Source organism: Scleropages formosus, unplaced genomic scaffold (assembly GCF_900964775.1).
Source record: "Scleropages formosus unplaced genomic scaffold, fSclFor1.1, whole genome shotgun sequence".
Lineage (NCBI taxonomy): Eukaryota > Metazoa > Chordata > Actinopteri > Osteoglossiformes > Osteoglossidae > Scleropages > Scleropages formosus.
In genome coordinates, this window is record NW_021641062.1 from 48,553 (window position 1) to 62,278 (window position 13,726).

Genomic DNA, 13,726 nt, shown 5'->3' on the forward strand with positions numbered 1-13,726 from the left:
TGGTGGTTGGGACCTTTTCGTGGGTGTTATTTCATTTGGTGAAATTTCAGAGGAATGACAGTTCATCGAATTTATGACCCGAGAAGTTGTATCCCGCTGTTTCCCATGATGGCCTAGTAGAGGTTCCGGACAGGAGCTTAGTGAAGTAAGTATCCCACCACAAGAATACCTCAGGTAGGGCCTAAGGAACAGGGTTTAGTGGGAGTCCGGTTGAAACAGAGTGTGGAATGTGGGAACACACCCAACACCCAGACTCATTTACAGCTCAGTTCTAAAAATATGTTAATACCATGTAGGCCTTTCTCATGCAGATTTTCCACAGATCTCTTACGGCCTGTAACAGAGGTTTCAATTAGGTTACCTCTCTCTTTCTCAGTAGACTTCTCAAACAGTAATACAATAAGCAACACAATCACTAATGCTAATTGTGTTTCTTTTTTGAAAGTTCCTCTCATTCCACACAGTCCTGCCCTTCAGAAAGGGTGCTAGGGTGTCCTTGAATCACTCATGTTGCTGTTGTGCCTGCGTGGGATCAGCTATTTTACAGCAGTAGGTGATGTGAGTCCACAAGTCAATGCCTTCTATTTTCACAGCGTGGGGTGTGGACAGAAGAACTTGATGAGGGCCTCTCCACCGGGGCTGCTTCCAATGTTTCTTTCACAGGTCACGGATGAGAACCCAATCGCCTGGGAGCAGCTCTAGCGTGTCTTCCCGGTTAGGGGTTCACTGGTTCTGTCGCACCTGCTGATGCACCTCCTTCAGTGTTCGTTGGAGACCTGAAAGATACGAGAGTAGATCATCATCCACAGCTTCCAATGAAACTCTTCCACTTGGCATGGGGGCCGGCGTTGGTCTTCCTGTCAGAACCTCAAAACGGGACAGACCCAATTGTCTGTGTGTTTTATCCCTCATAGCCATTAGAACTATGGGTAGCACGTCCAGCCATGCTAAACCTGTTTCTTCGCGGACTTTGGCAAGTTTGACTTTCAACGTCTGATTCGCCCTTTCAACCACACCACCACTCTGGGGGATGATATGAACAATAATACTTTAGGTATTCCCATTCATTCGGAGAACTGATGCACAACTGAGTTTACGAAATGTGCCCCGTTGTCACTTGTGAGCCGAGCTGGGACACCCCACCTAGGCAGTATTTCTTTTAGCAGGCACTTTGCTACAGTGTGTGCTGCGGCCCTCTGGGCCAGAAATGCTTCTACTCACCTTGAGAAGAGATCAACAATAACTAGGCAGTATCTGAAACTGCGCGACGGTTTGAGTTCACTAAAATCCATTTTTAGATGGTTTAAAGGACCTCCTGGGAGCGGCATGTGTGACTGCGACACTGACACCCCTTTACCAATGTTGTACTTTGAACAAATCAGACAATTCTGACAGGAAGTCGATGCGACAGTGGAAAACCCTGGGGCCTCCCAGTACTGGGAGATGGTAGTCACCATGGTGTTGCGAGAAGCGTGATCCAGGCCGTGTGCAATCTTTGCCACTCCAGGGAACGTCCTCCTGGGGAGAAAAGGTTTACCGTTAGTAGAGACGATCACACCATCTTTTGTCTTCTGGGCCCCCACATGAAACCATCTCGCCTTTCCCCTTTCTGTGGCACCTGTTTGCAGCAAAGAAACACCTGGGTTAGGGGTAGAGACTAGAAACAATGACACCATAGGCGCCTCAGGGCTCAAGGCCACATGCTTTGCCCACCAATTTGCCTTCTCATTTCCTTTTCTCGCAGAGTCCTTTCTTTTTGTGTGTGCCTGGCACTTTACTACTGCTATCTTCGACGGCAACATCAGTGCCTCCAAAAGGCTAGACACCAGCTGATGATGTTGTATGAGCTTTTCAGTACTCCTTAGGAACCCTCTCTGCTTCCATAGTGCTCCAGGATTGTGACATATCCTGCAACAGACGGAGGCAAACCCAGGGAGGTGTTTGGCTAACGCCACTCTTTATTCACAATAGCGCAGGGGAGGAGGTAAGGGGGGGGGGGGGGGGGGGAACCGGGAACAGATGTGTCGGGGCAGTGCTTCGGGGACGGCTGTGACGTCCGGGGACTCGAGACTGAGGGCAGGGTCATTACAAGTAAATAAATATTTGCTCTACAGTTTTCATTTATTTATTCTCTTTCAATCGGCATCTCACACAGTCAGCACAGCACTGCTTGATGAGGACGAACTGGACGAACACGGACATGAAGCCGTAAGAGTGTAGTGTTACTTTAAGACAAGGGTGCATTGTGGGAAGTGAGTGCAGTTTCTGGTCCAGTGCTGTCCACCATGTTGGGTGATAAAAGTGAGGTGTGTTCAAGCGGGAGACAATGGAGCAGTTAGCTTGAAACCTGAGTTTGTTTAGTATTAATTGTATGTGATTATGAACAACAGGTGTACAGTTCAGGCAGCATTTGACCAGCAGTAAACACATTAGTGGGTCCTGCTTCAGTTCATTATTCATTCAGCTAGCAATAAAGTTTATTACCATGAGTTAATCGCTGTTTCCAGTCAAAGTCTGAAGGAAACATTAAAATAAAACAAAATAAATACAGCCAGTCTAAGTCACACCAACAATAAACCAGTGGTAATAAACCGAAACAGACCCAGGACACTGGTATCTATTTCACTTCACGCAGGGACACTGAACCCCAGAGCCCAAATGCAGGATAAAGGGGCTCAGTGAATGTGGAGGTGAACCTGTACAGGAGGGTCAGTTCACCAAAGGAGATGCTGTAGAAGGACAGAGTGCCAGACACACAGTCCACATACACTCCTACTCTGCAGGAAGGGTGTACAGCTATGGCAGTTTGTGTGTTGTTGTGACTGACATAGTAACTCCTACCAGAGCAGCACAGAACCCAGGACTTGTCATTGAATCCGAGCTGACATTCATCACTGTATCCTTTCCTCCTGATTCCTTTATGAGTCACTCCTATTTCAGCCCCATTTCCAGTCCACTGAACCTCCCAGTAACAGCAACCAGACACACTCTCGACACACACGCACGCATGCATGCACACACATTTTCTGAACCGCTTGTCCCATACGGGGTCGCGGGGAACCGGAGCCTACCCGGCAACACAGGGCGTAAGGCCGGAGGGGGAGGGGACACACCCAGGACGGGACGCCAGTCCGTCGCAAGGCACCCCAAGCGGTACTCGAACCCCAGACCCAATAGCAAAAAAAAAAAAAAAAAAATCTACCTCTGTAAATCAGTTAAACACAAAGGAAATGGCTTTTCAGATGAGGCTTATGGTTGAGGCACTCGTACCACAGCACCAGGTGGTCATTTGGTCAGTTACAGTGTGGACACGTGTTTGATCAGCATCTCTACACTTACTGTCCTGTTTATGCTGTTATTGCTCTAACTCTTTAGTGTATCCTGGGTACAGTAAGTGTACAAATCAGAAAAAAGTGTTAGTGCTCAGACTGAGTGGGGTTTCAACTCATGTTGAATGGTGCAGCTCGGTGCTGTGACACACCATGTCAGTTTGTTCCCTGAGTGTGAATTCATTTGTACTGTTGTCACACAGTTGTCTTTACTGTTTTTTTGTTTCAGCATTAAAGGCTGAATTAGTACATAAACACAGAGTATTGTATGTACAGTGTATTCAGAAAGTTTTCAGACCCCGGCTTCACTATTTTCACATTTTTTATTGCAGCCTTATGCTAAAATCATTTAAATTCATTTTCTCCCCTCTTCAATCTAAACTCAGAACCTCACAATGACAATGCAAACAGTATTTTAGAAAATTTTGCAAATATATTAAAAATTAAAAACTGAAATGTCACTAAGATAAGTATTCAGACCCTCTGCTATGTTACGTGAAACGGAGCTCAGGTTCATCACATTTCGACTGATCATCTTTGAGATGTTTCTACTGCAGACAAGGGGTTGGGGGTTAGGGGGTGTAGCGCCACCCTCCATTTCACTAATTATGAGGGTGGTGTCCTGGGTTCTATTCCAATTAAATGTATAACCCAACTCAACTCAAATATTTCGATAACAAAGCAAACAAATTTATTAAATTCTTCAAACACCACAAAACCCAAAGGAATATTCAAAATTATTATCCCATACACACAATATATTAACCCCAAAATCTCATCAGATGAAAAAAAATGCAACAACCAAACATAAGAAAACACAAACTTCACACGTACACTCAATATCTTACAAACAACGAATAACCTCGGTGCTACACTTCAACACACAACAGACTTTAGAAGTTCCTTACAGAACCTTCTGTTTGCACACAATGATCATGTCTCAAATACTCCAGAGTATTTCTAGCTATGTCTGGAGCACTCTCTCTCGAACACCACCTTCTCTCCAGACCCTTCTAGAAAAGTCTAGAAACTCTTCCCATTCATTCCATCCCTCTCTTCTCTCATTGGTTTGGCATCAAACCGAACCCCAATCAATTCACAATACGCGCAGAATTGGCATGTGTAGGTTGCACCTGTTCCAAAAAGTGTGACATGGCTTCAACCAAACTATGAATCAAACTGATGAAGCTTTATTTAAACCTTCAAAATTGAACACAGAAACTAGTAGTGCTACAGGGGTTAGGGTTAAGGGTCAGGGTTTAGGGTTAGGATTAGGGATAGGGGGTTAGGGGATAGAGTTAGGAGTTAGGGCTAGGGTAAGTGGTTAGGGTTTAGGGGTTAGAGTTAGGAGTTAGGGTTTGGCCAGGGTTAGGGGTTAAGGTTAGAGTTAGGTTAGGGCTTAGGGTTAGTAAGGTTAGGATTAGGGTTAGGGTTAGGAAGGAAGGAAGAATTAGGGCTTAGGGTTAGTCAGGATGGAACGCTTCCAATTTTAGGGCTAGGGTTTAGGGATAGGGCTAGGGTAGAAACATGAGTGAAACATGAGTGAAGAAAGGGTTAGGTTAGGGTTAGGGTTAAGGGTTAGGGGTGGGGTTAGGAGTTAGGGTTAGTAAACTGCCTGGACACCACAGTCCATTACAGTAAACCTCAAGGTGGCTTTAAAAACACTCGAGACCAAGGTTTACTTTAAAAGCACTGACACACACTGTCTACTGCACAAATCCAGCTTCCAGCCCAAACACACCTTCCAGGGATTGATCAAGTCCCAACTCATCAGGTTCCACCGAATATGCTCAGAGAAAACAGAGTTCAACAACACCACCGGAACTCTGTTCCGAGCTCTTAGACCGAGGGAATAGGTTCCGGAGACATATCAAATCACAGACAATGAACTCAACATAGGAAGGCCATGGTAGCAGGGTGACTCACACTGAAAAGGTCATCCCACTAATATAAATAATGTGTCGGCAGAATGATACTTTGGCTCCTTTTCCAAAAAGCGTTATGCTCAATTACAGTTGTATGCTCAACGCAAACCAAACGTGCATCTTAAGGGTGAACACGAATTTACCTTAGATAGAAAGGCAATAATTCCAGTAAATTATTGCACCAGCAAGATGGTGTGTGTTGTGTGCTGCTGTGTGCTGCTGTGTGTGCTGTGTGCTTGAAGCAGGGGAGGAGACACAGAGCTGTTTTACTGGGGGGGGGGGGGGGGGGCTTCTTCTGGGCCAAAAGGAAGAGAGAATCCACCCAGTGTTCGATAACTAAGAGTTTAACTCGGCTGGGTGCTGCCCCAGTGCATGCAGTTCTGCAGAGAGAATTTCACCAGAGAAGTTTTTTGAAGGATTTGGTCCTGCTTTACTGCCCTTTTCCCTTCTCTATCTACTGCACACTCGGACCGTCTGCTTTCAGGAAGGAGGAGATGCTGTGCGACCAATAATGAGTGGACCAGCTTTTGAAAAGCAGCTCGCCAGCATTTTGACTGACATCCCAAACTCTATGAGCTGCCACCCTGCATCCAAAGACTCTCCAACCTTGCCCGAGTTCTCAGCCACAGATATGGGTTTCTACAGAGGACAGACGGGGCACAGCCAACATGAGTACTATCAGAGCCAGACCTACTCACAATCTATGAACCCCTACTCGTACCACCAGTTTAACCCGAACGGAATGGGGGGCCCGGGGGCCTACCCGACAAAGTCAGAATACACCTACAGCAACTCATACAAGCAACACGGGCATTATAAACAGGGAGCTGCAGACACCACCCAAGGACACTGGTAAGTCTGAACTTTCCACAAATATAAACCCATGTAGACTATGATAATGTAATCTTTAATATGAGCTTTCAACATCAGCAAAACATATTCATTTTTCCTTAAACCAGCCCTTGGACTATCAGAGAAAAGCAGCTTGCTTACTAGAGCTTATAGGTTTTCACTGCTGTTCTAGACAAATTGGCAGTTGTTTCAAATCTTTTCCACTTGTAGATGATTTACTGTACAGTGGAATGATTGATTTCAAATAATTTAGAGATCTTTTTAAATCCCTTCCCAGGTCCATGGGCATCCGTAATCATCTTTCTGAAGGATTTACAAAGCTCCTTTGACCAAGGCATGATGACACCACACAATTCAGTAACAAAGAGCAAACCACACACTACATGTCTGAGGTAGGAACACAGGTTCCTCCAGGATACTCCCTAACAATGTCCTCATTATTGGCACCTCATCTAGTAACCGATTCTAATTTTGTGCATTTTAAGTTTACATTAATTTATTTAGCAGACACTTTCCTCCAAAGCAACTTCTAATGGATACTATGTAATGTTATCAGCCCACACACCTTATTCACCAAGGTGACTTACACTGCTAAATACACTACTTACAATGGGTCACTCATCCATACACCAGTGGAACACACACTCTCTGTCACTCACACACTATAGGTGAACCTGAACAGCATGTCTTTAGACTGTGGGAGGAAACCCACACAGACATGGGAAGAACATGCAAACTCCACACAGACTGAGTGGAGATCAAACCCACATCCTTTCACACCACCCAGGCACTGAGAGAGAGCAGCGCTACTCACTGTGCCACAAGTTGTGATAAATGTAGGTGTACTTTTTCCATGTAAAAAATCTGTGTTTATTTAAATCATAAAAAGGACTGCATAATGCGAGTTTGATGTGTCATTTGTTCAAGTATATCACCTTTATGTACAGGCAGTGATTAAATGAAGATCAAATGTCTGCATGTCCACATCTGTTGAAAAAGGTAGTTTTCCATGGGGTGTACTTACTTTTTCAAATGACTGTATATGGACAGATTGACAGTGCATTCCTCATGAAACGGAGAATTCTCATATGCATTTCAGTCATTTAAAAATATGTATATTCCTTTACAGCGATAATTATTCCTCTGTGTAATTTAACCATTGTGATTCTACCTTATCATAAGATCACAGTATTGAGAAACCAACTGCATAGAAATGATGCTAAAGGGAGACCACAGTACCCACCTCAGTGTCTCCAGTTTACAGTGAGGTTCCTCCAGTACAGCACACAGCAGATCCACTCCTGAGTCCCAAAATATGACTGTTGCTCAGGTCCAGCTCTCTCAGCTTTGAACACAACGCTAAAGTCAAAGCTATAGGATCTCTCTTTAATTCTTGGCCATCCAAATGTCTCAAAAGGTAAAAGTAGTCAACCGTTCACAGCATTTTGCATTGAGCTTACACCCTTTAAACTTGGAAACACATAAGGTAAATTGGATATTGCCACAAATCCCTGCCTCTGTCCACATTCTACCAGTACGCTACTGTCATACTGTGAAACCATGTAATTATACTGTTGTCACAGCATTTTGCTTGTGAGTAATCTCACTGCACAGTAAACTGTCTGTTCAAGGGGAATCTTTTATGATTTTAACATTTAGAAAATGGCATGGCTCAGATCATCATATTAAAGAGTACACTAGAGATACATAACTTCACACGACTGCCAGATGAAGGGATTTCATTAAAGCTCTTTGAAGTAAGTATTTGTAATGTAGCATCACATACAACTGAAGGCTGTGCCTTCGAAGCAGAAACAAGACATTGAATGTAAATTGTAAATGACAAAAATTATGGGAAATATAATTGTGCCATAGCACAGGGATCTGTTATGGCCTGGAAGTTGGTGAGACCCTGCTGGTAGATGCAAAAGGCTGGCTGGAGGGGCAGGTCCTTGAGGAAAGGGGCTCCCTTGGACTGAGAGCAATATTTCCTTGTTTGCTTTCAAATACTTCTTCATAAGTTCTGTTGTTCTAGGAAATGTTGTGACAGATAGGTTCCATGCATCTCCACTAACCCCATCGAAGTCTAAACCTGCACTCGCTACAGAAGTGGGATAGGGCCGGACTGTGAGAAGCTGGATCCAGGAGCAGTGGAATCCTGAAGAGAGAGGCGTGAGTACCGGCTCAAAGAAAGAAGCTGGTGGGGCAGTACGACACCAACAGGCGACGGTAACAATCTGCGCTGGTCAAAGTCGAGGCTGAGATGGTGCTGCGAAGTACAGGTGCCTGGGAAGCACTAGAGAAGAGCATGCGCTCCTGGAGACGGCAGGGAGGAGCTGTTCCCCTAAATAGGTCAAAAGGTGTCTCCCCACACTTGGGGGTTAAGCGGCAAAGGAAGGCAACAAAAAGCCAAAGAGTGTGGGTGTTCGGGTCAAGAGAAGCCTCCATCCACCAACGAAAGTGAGTTCTCTTCTGAAGACCTGTGATGATGTGCTGGATGTACCCTGTTTAGACATGATCAAGGCTGCCTACGTTAGTTGAGTCAGCCCTCGAACCTGAAACCCCCCACATTTACGGGAGACATAGCCGCCACTGTGAGAAAGGAAGTCCCCAGCTTGCCTTAAGCCCCTTCAAACTGTCCTAAAATGGGGCACTGCACCAAAGCAAGCCACAACGGAAGTACCTGGTTCTTTGGGAATTGTGCCATGTCTGGCGTACAGTAAAGCAGTCGATGTGAGAGAAGCAACCTGATCGGTCCACTCAGGTCCCCTGTAGAAAGGCAACCAAGCAGTGGGAGGTGAACGCAAAGGGGGAGTGTTTGCCACAGCCGTTGGAGCAGGGATGGTGAGGAGTGTTTGCAGCATGCGGTCCCTGCATTCCTGTGAAAGCCTGCAGCTGCATGGAGTGTGAAGCAGTTGGGAAGGGTCACATCCATGGCACAAAGAGTTCATGTTAAGGAGCTTATCAGGAACTGAGGCTGGGCACATCAAGGATGAGGATGGCTAGTTTGGCCAACGTACACGGCAGCATGGTGGGATGCCTTGCCTCTCCCTGTTGCACCCGTTGGCGTTCGTGTTCAGGACCCGTCTACTTCCATCTTGAGGTAGTGCTGAGGAAAATGCTGGATGCTGGGACATTCCTGGGATAGTTAGGCAGCAAGGAGACTGCCATTTGTTTTGATGGGGCACAATGTAGTGTTCCATGCTACTGAAGGGTTCCCCTTTGAAGTATGAAGAGACCATTGAATGTAAATAACAGGAATACTGGGAAATGTAAATAGCTGTGCAACCGCAGAGGGGTCCAAAGCTGTGCTTGCTACAATACATATTACTGAAAAAGAGGACATGACACATGATGCTCCAGACAACAACTACATGAGATTTCTTGGCAATGTCTCTCTCAACTGGTGTCCTCCAGCACATGGCGCAGGGCTCCCTCCATCTACAAATCTTTCCTCGGCTCCGTCACTACTTGTCAGGGGTTCTCTTACCACTGCTGTTCCATGATACCCTGCTATTCTTGTCTTTTCTCCCTGCAGCTACTGATGTATCCTCTCATGCCTCACAGCATCTGCAGGATTCACCCCTAATCTCAGAACAAACTTCATACAAATTCTGGGCCAGGCTATGGTAATATCCTGCTGAGCTACTGTCACTGCCCCCTGTTGTGTTTGGCATGCCAAAGTGTCCCCATATCTCCCCTTTTCATCTTGCTCCATTGGATTCCTGTACCTGCTTGTAACAAGTTCAAGGCTGGTTAGGGCCTACAAGAACATTCTGATCTGTCCTGATATGTTCCCTGATACATACAGGATCTGATCACTTGCTACAATCCAACCAGACCGCTACACTCCTCCATCCCTCGAACAAGTTGTCCAAAATCAGATACCTGTTCTAGGTTCGGATTCTAATGTGGAAGAATGAAGTTTTTCTCTGATTCAGAACTACCAAATCCCTCTCAATATTAAAGTATCAAAACACACCACAGAGTCAGAAAAATCACTTTGTGAGGGTCTTTCACAGCAAGATAAAATTTCAAGTAAAACTTTTAAACTCACCTTTTATCAGCAGTAATGCCCTCATTACAGAATTTCGGTGGGGGACCATCCACTAGCCAAATTTCATGGACACACAGCTGGGAGCAGGTGAGTCTGACCTCTCCTGCTGGACCCTGTCAACCACAAAAGAAATACAGTGGCTATGGATATGTGATAAAAAAATAGATTAAAATAAATGACTGTCTTATCGACTCTTTAAAATGCAAACATACATAGCTCCGTGTGGAACTTCACTGGCAATTTTAAAAAAAATAAGTGTTCTACTTTACTGTGAAGACTCAAAAATTCAGTTTATATAAAAAAATACTGTTTTGATATTACTTTCTTCAATAAAGCCTCCTTGAAAAAGAGCCTACTCAGTCTCCAAGATATAAAATAATTACACCTTTATCAGCCACCCCAATTTTTGGCATTCAATCAATACTGTTTCTTGAACATAGTCCATAAAGCCAAGTTCTCCTCACCTTTTACTCTCAGGCTTTGTAACCCTATCATGGATCTTTTCCTCCTTAGAGACCGACTTATTTCAGAAGCACACGGCCACTGGATCACAAGTGCAACAAGTTTACATAGAGGAAGAACACATTTTCTGGGTTAGGATCACTGGGTCATGACCTCAGGGTGAAACAGCCTGGAAGGCCACAGGGAACGCAGCTCTGAACACACGTAAGATCATTTTACACACACACAGTGCCCCGTTTCAAAACAATATGAAGACATGAGTCTGACCACGACAAACTGCGGAATCTCTAAGACCACATGCTCTTTGCTTTGCTCTTTCTTCATCGCTCCTTGCTGTTTGGATAAAGACCCTTCGGATTTCAAGCCTCGCTTCCCTAGTCGCACTGTGTCTCTTCTCCTACCTTCACCTGCACGTCATGCTAATATTACTGACTGAGCTCTGCATGCGTTCTCCTTACCCCACATGAAATATTGAAAATAGCTGTATTCCAGCAAAGTACCTTTTATCATCATCCCATTGGTCACTATGTGAGAAAGAAACCAAAATTATTGAGACCAAGCGGCTATCATAAATTTTGGAAGTAGGACAAAACCCCCTCAGAACAAATAATGAAATTTTTATTCTTCTGATTAGTTGTAGTTTATGAGCACTTCTTAGACTATGAGTTGTAAAATACTACATTTATTATATAATGAGACTGGAATAAGGAAGACATGTATCGTAGCATGTTATATTAATTAATACTTGCATTAATTAATTACAGCTCACGGTTTTACAACAAAATTTGTTAAAATAAAAAAAACAATATTAAAAACATCATTATTCCGCCCTCGCTAGGATCATTGTCATGTACTACGTAGTGATGAGTTCTAGCCTGGCAGATATAGAAACAGTTTCCTCAATAAACACCCACAAGTTGAGTTGAGTTGAGAGACACAGCAGCAGCTGAGCAGGTGCGTGGTTGAAGATGTCAGAACTGAAGCACTGTGTGAAAATACAATACAGAAACAAAAATAAAATGTTACAACCTACAACATATTTATTTACCTCTTTCTTTTACACTGACAAACACCGAGTCATTATTATCTTATACAAAACAAAAACATGTGCTGCTAGTATCATTTATTAGCCACTGCTGCTAACTACTAGTACTAGCGATTAACTTTAATGCTAACTTAACATTGAAAATGCTATAGACAGGCTAACGCCGTTAGCATCACCTGTTTTCTTTTTAAGTTTACCACACACTTAACCGTTGCAAATAACCACTACACGCAAGTTTAAGAGTGAGTATTACTTACATAGGTATGTTCCTTAGTTAAGCAGAGAAAGAAAAATGAGTGAAGAGTGGAAAACCGCACAGCCTTCTTCTGTGCATAACTACGGTAAGTCTACATGAACAAACAGCCCAACACAATCAACATTCAAACAACTCTCTTAAAGAGACAGCACAATCATTGAGTATTAATGGGGGGGCACAGTGGCGCAGCGGGACCATTTCACAGAGAACCATGTAGACTACATCTGCGTTGGCAAAAGTTCAAAAGATCCCTGTGGTGATCAGTTGTTGTTTCTCTTGTTACCTATAGAGGGAAGAAGTGTACGGTAGGTACAGGAAGGATACCTAGGCAGCAAGGAAGCAGATTTAGTGGAGATACTAAAAAGCACATGGTTGTGAAAACCGTGCCAGTTAACAAAATCATTCTCAGTGTGTTTACTGAGTAAACACAACAATCCCTACAGGATGGGATATTGAAGACAGGAACTGATGCTGCACCAGACCACCATGTTACTATGACTCATTTCAAGCTGAAGAAAGGCTGGATAGGAAGACCTTAATGGCGTAAATACAACATATGCCTCCTGAAAGATGCACACAACCTGGGGAATACAGACTAGAACTGAGGAACAAGTTTCTATTGTAAAAAGAATTGCAAGAGGAAGAGACAATACACAGCAAGGGACAAAGATCAAGGACATAGTCATTTCATCATAGGGGGTGTGGTGGTGCAATGGGTTTACCCGGGTCAAACTCTCCTCTGGGTCTGGGGTTCAATCCCTGCTTGGGGTGCCTTACAATGGATTGGCGTCCCGTCCTGGGTATGTCCCCTCCCCCTCCAGCCTTATGCCCTGTGTTGCCAGGTTAGGCTCGGGCTCCCTGCAACCCTGCATGGGAATAGTGGTTTCAGACGATGTGTGTGTAGTTTCAACATGTTTGGAAGTTCTTGACTCCAAGAAACACCATTTTAAGAAGTGAATATCAGCAGAATATACAATGAAGGAGAGAAAGGAAAAAAACGTGACCAGTAGTAGGACAAGCACGGACAAGGCCAAAGCACAGGAAGAGTACGTAGAAGCTAACAAGCCAACAACACTCAACTGAGAGACCAGTAAACAAGCTGGTTTTCTCAAGGATTGATCGTGTACAGATCAAATTGTGAAGCAGTCGAAGGAGAGGAATTCCTCCCTCTATGTTAATTTTGTCGATAATGAAAAGCATTCAACAGCGTGGACAGGGAGACCCTTTGGGAACATCCTTGATATCATAGGGTGCAAGTCAACCTTATTATATTATCATCAAGAACTTGTATGAGGGGATAACCTGTGGAGTGATTCATGGAGAACAACTCACAGATGCATTTGAAGTTAGGACTGGAGACAGGAAAGATTGTCTGCTTTTGCCATTTTTATTTCTGCTTATCACTGACAGATCAAGAAGAGCTCTCCAACACAAGGAAGGAATAGAATTCAGTGGACAGTTCTGGCCCTGTTCCTTTCTCTTGTCTGGGTGTTGTGTACCCAGCTGTATAGAGGTGAGTATCCCCCTTAGCTTTTCAGTGTACACTTCTCCCTTGTAGGTAAATGCATCAGGAGCCAATCTGTAGTTTAAAAGATTCCGAATGCTCTCTTCTGGCTCCACCCTGTGGTTTTTAAGGACATTACCCAGGAAGTAGTTGCTCTTTTGTTTTTTTTATTATTTGTGTTCTGCTGTCGCTTTTTCCTTTTTGGATAGTTCTTGTCGGAGACATTACAGTTCCCGTACTATGCAGTGATGCAGTTGCTCAGGATGCTTTCAGTGGTGCCCCTGCAAAAGGTGTGC

General features: G+C 44.2%; 1 long non-coding RNA gene across 1 annotated transcript; it reads right to left on the reverse strand.

Moving 5' to 3' along the window:
* Positions 1 to 1,288: 1,288 nt before the first annotated feature.
* Positions 1,289 to 12,021, reverse strand: LOC114909849 (uncharacterized). The gene is made up of 4 exons (XR_003797396.1): positions 11,928 to 12,021; positions 11,540 to 11,610; positions 10,164 to 10,276; positions 1,289 to 1,518 (listed from the first exon to the last, which is right to left on the reverse strand). It is a non-coding gene; the product is annotated as an uncharacterized LOC114909849 (long non-coding RNA).
* Positions 12,022 to 13,726: the final 1,705 nt, after the last annotated feature.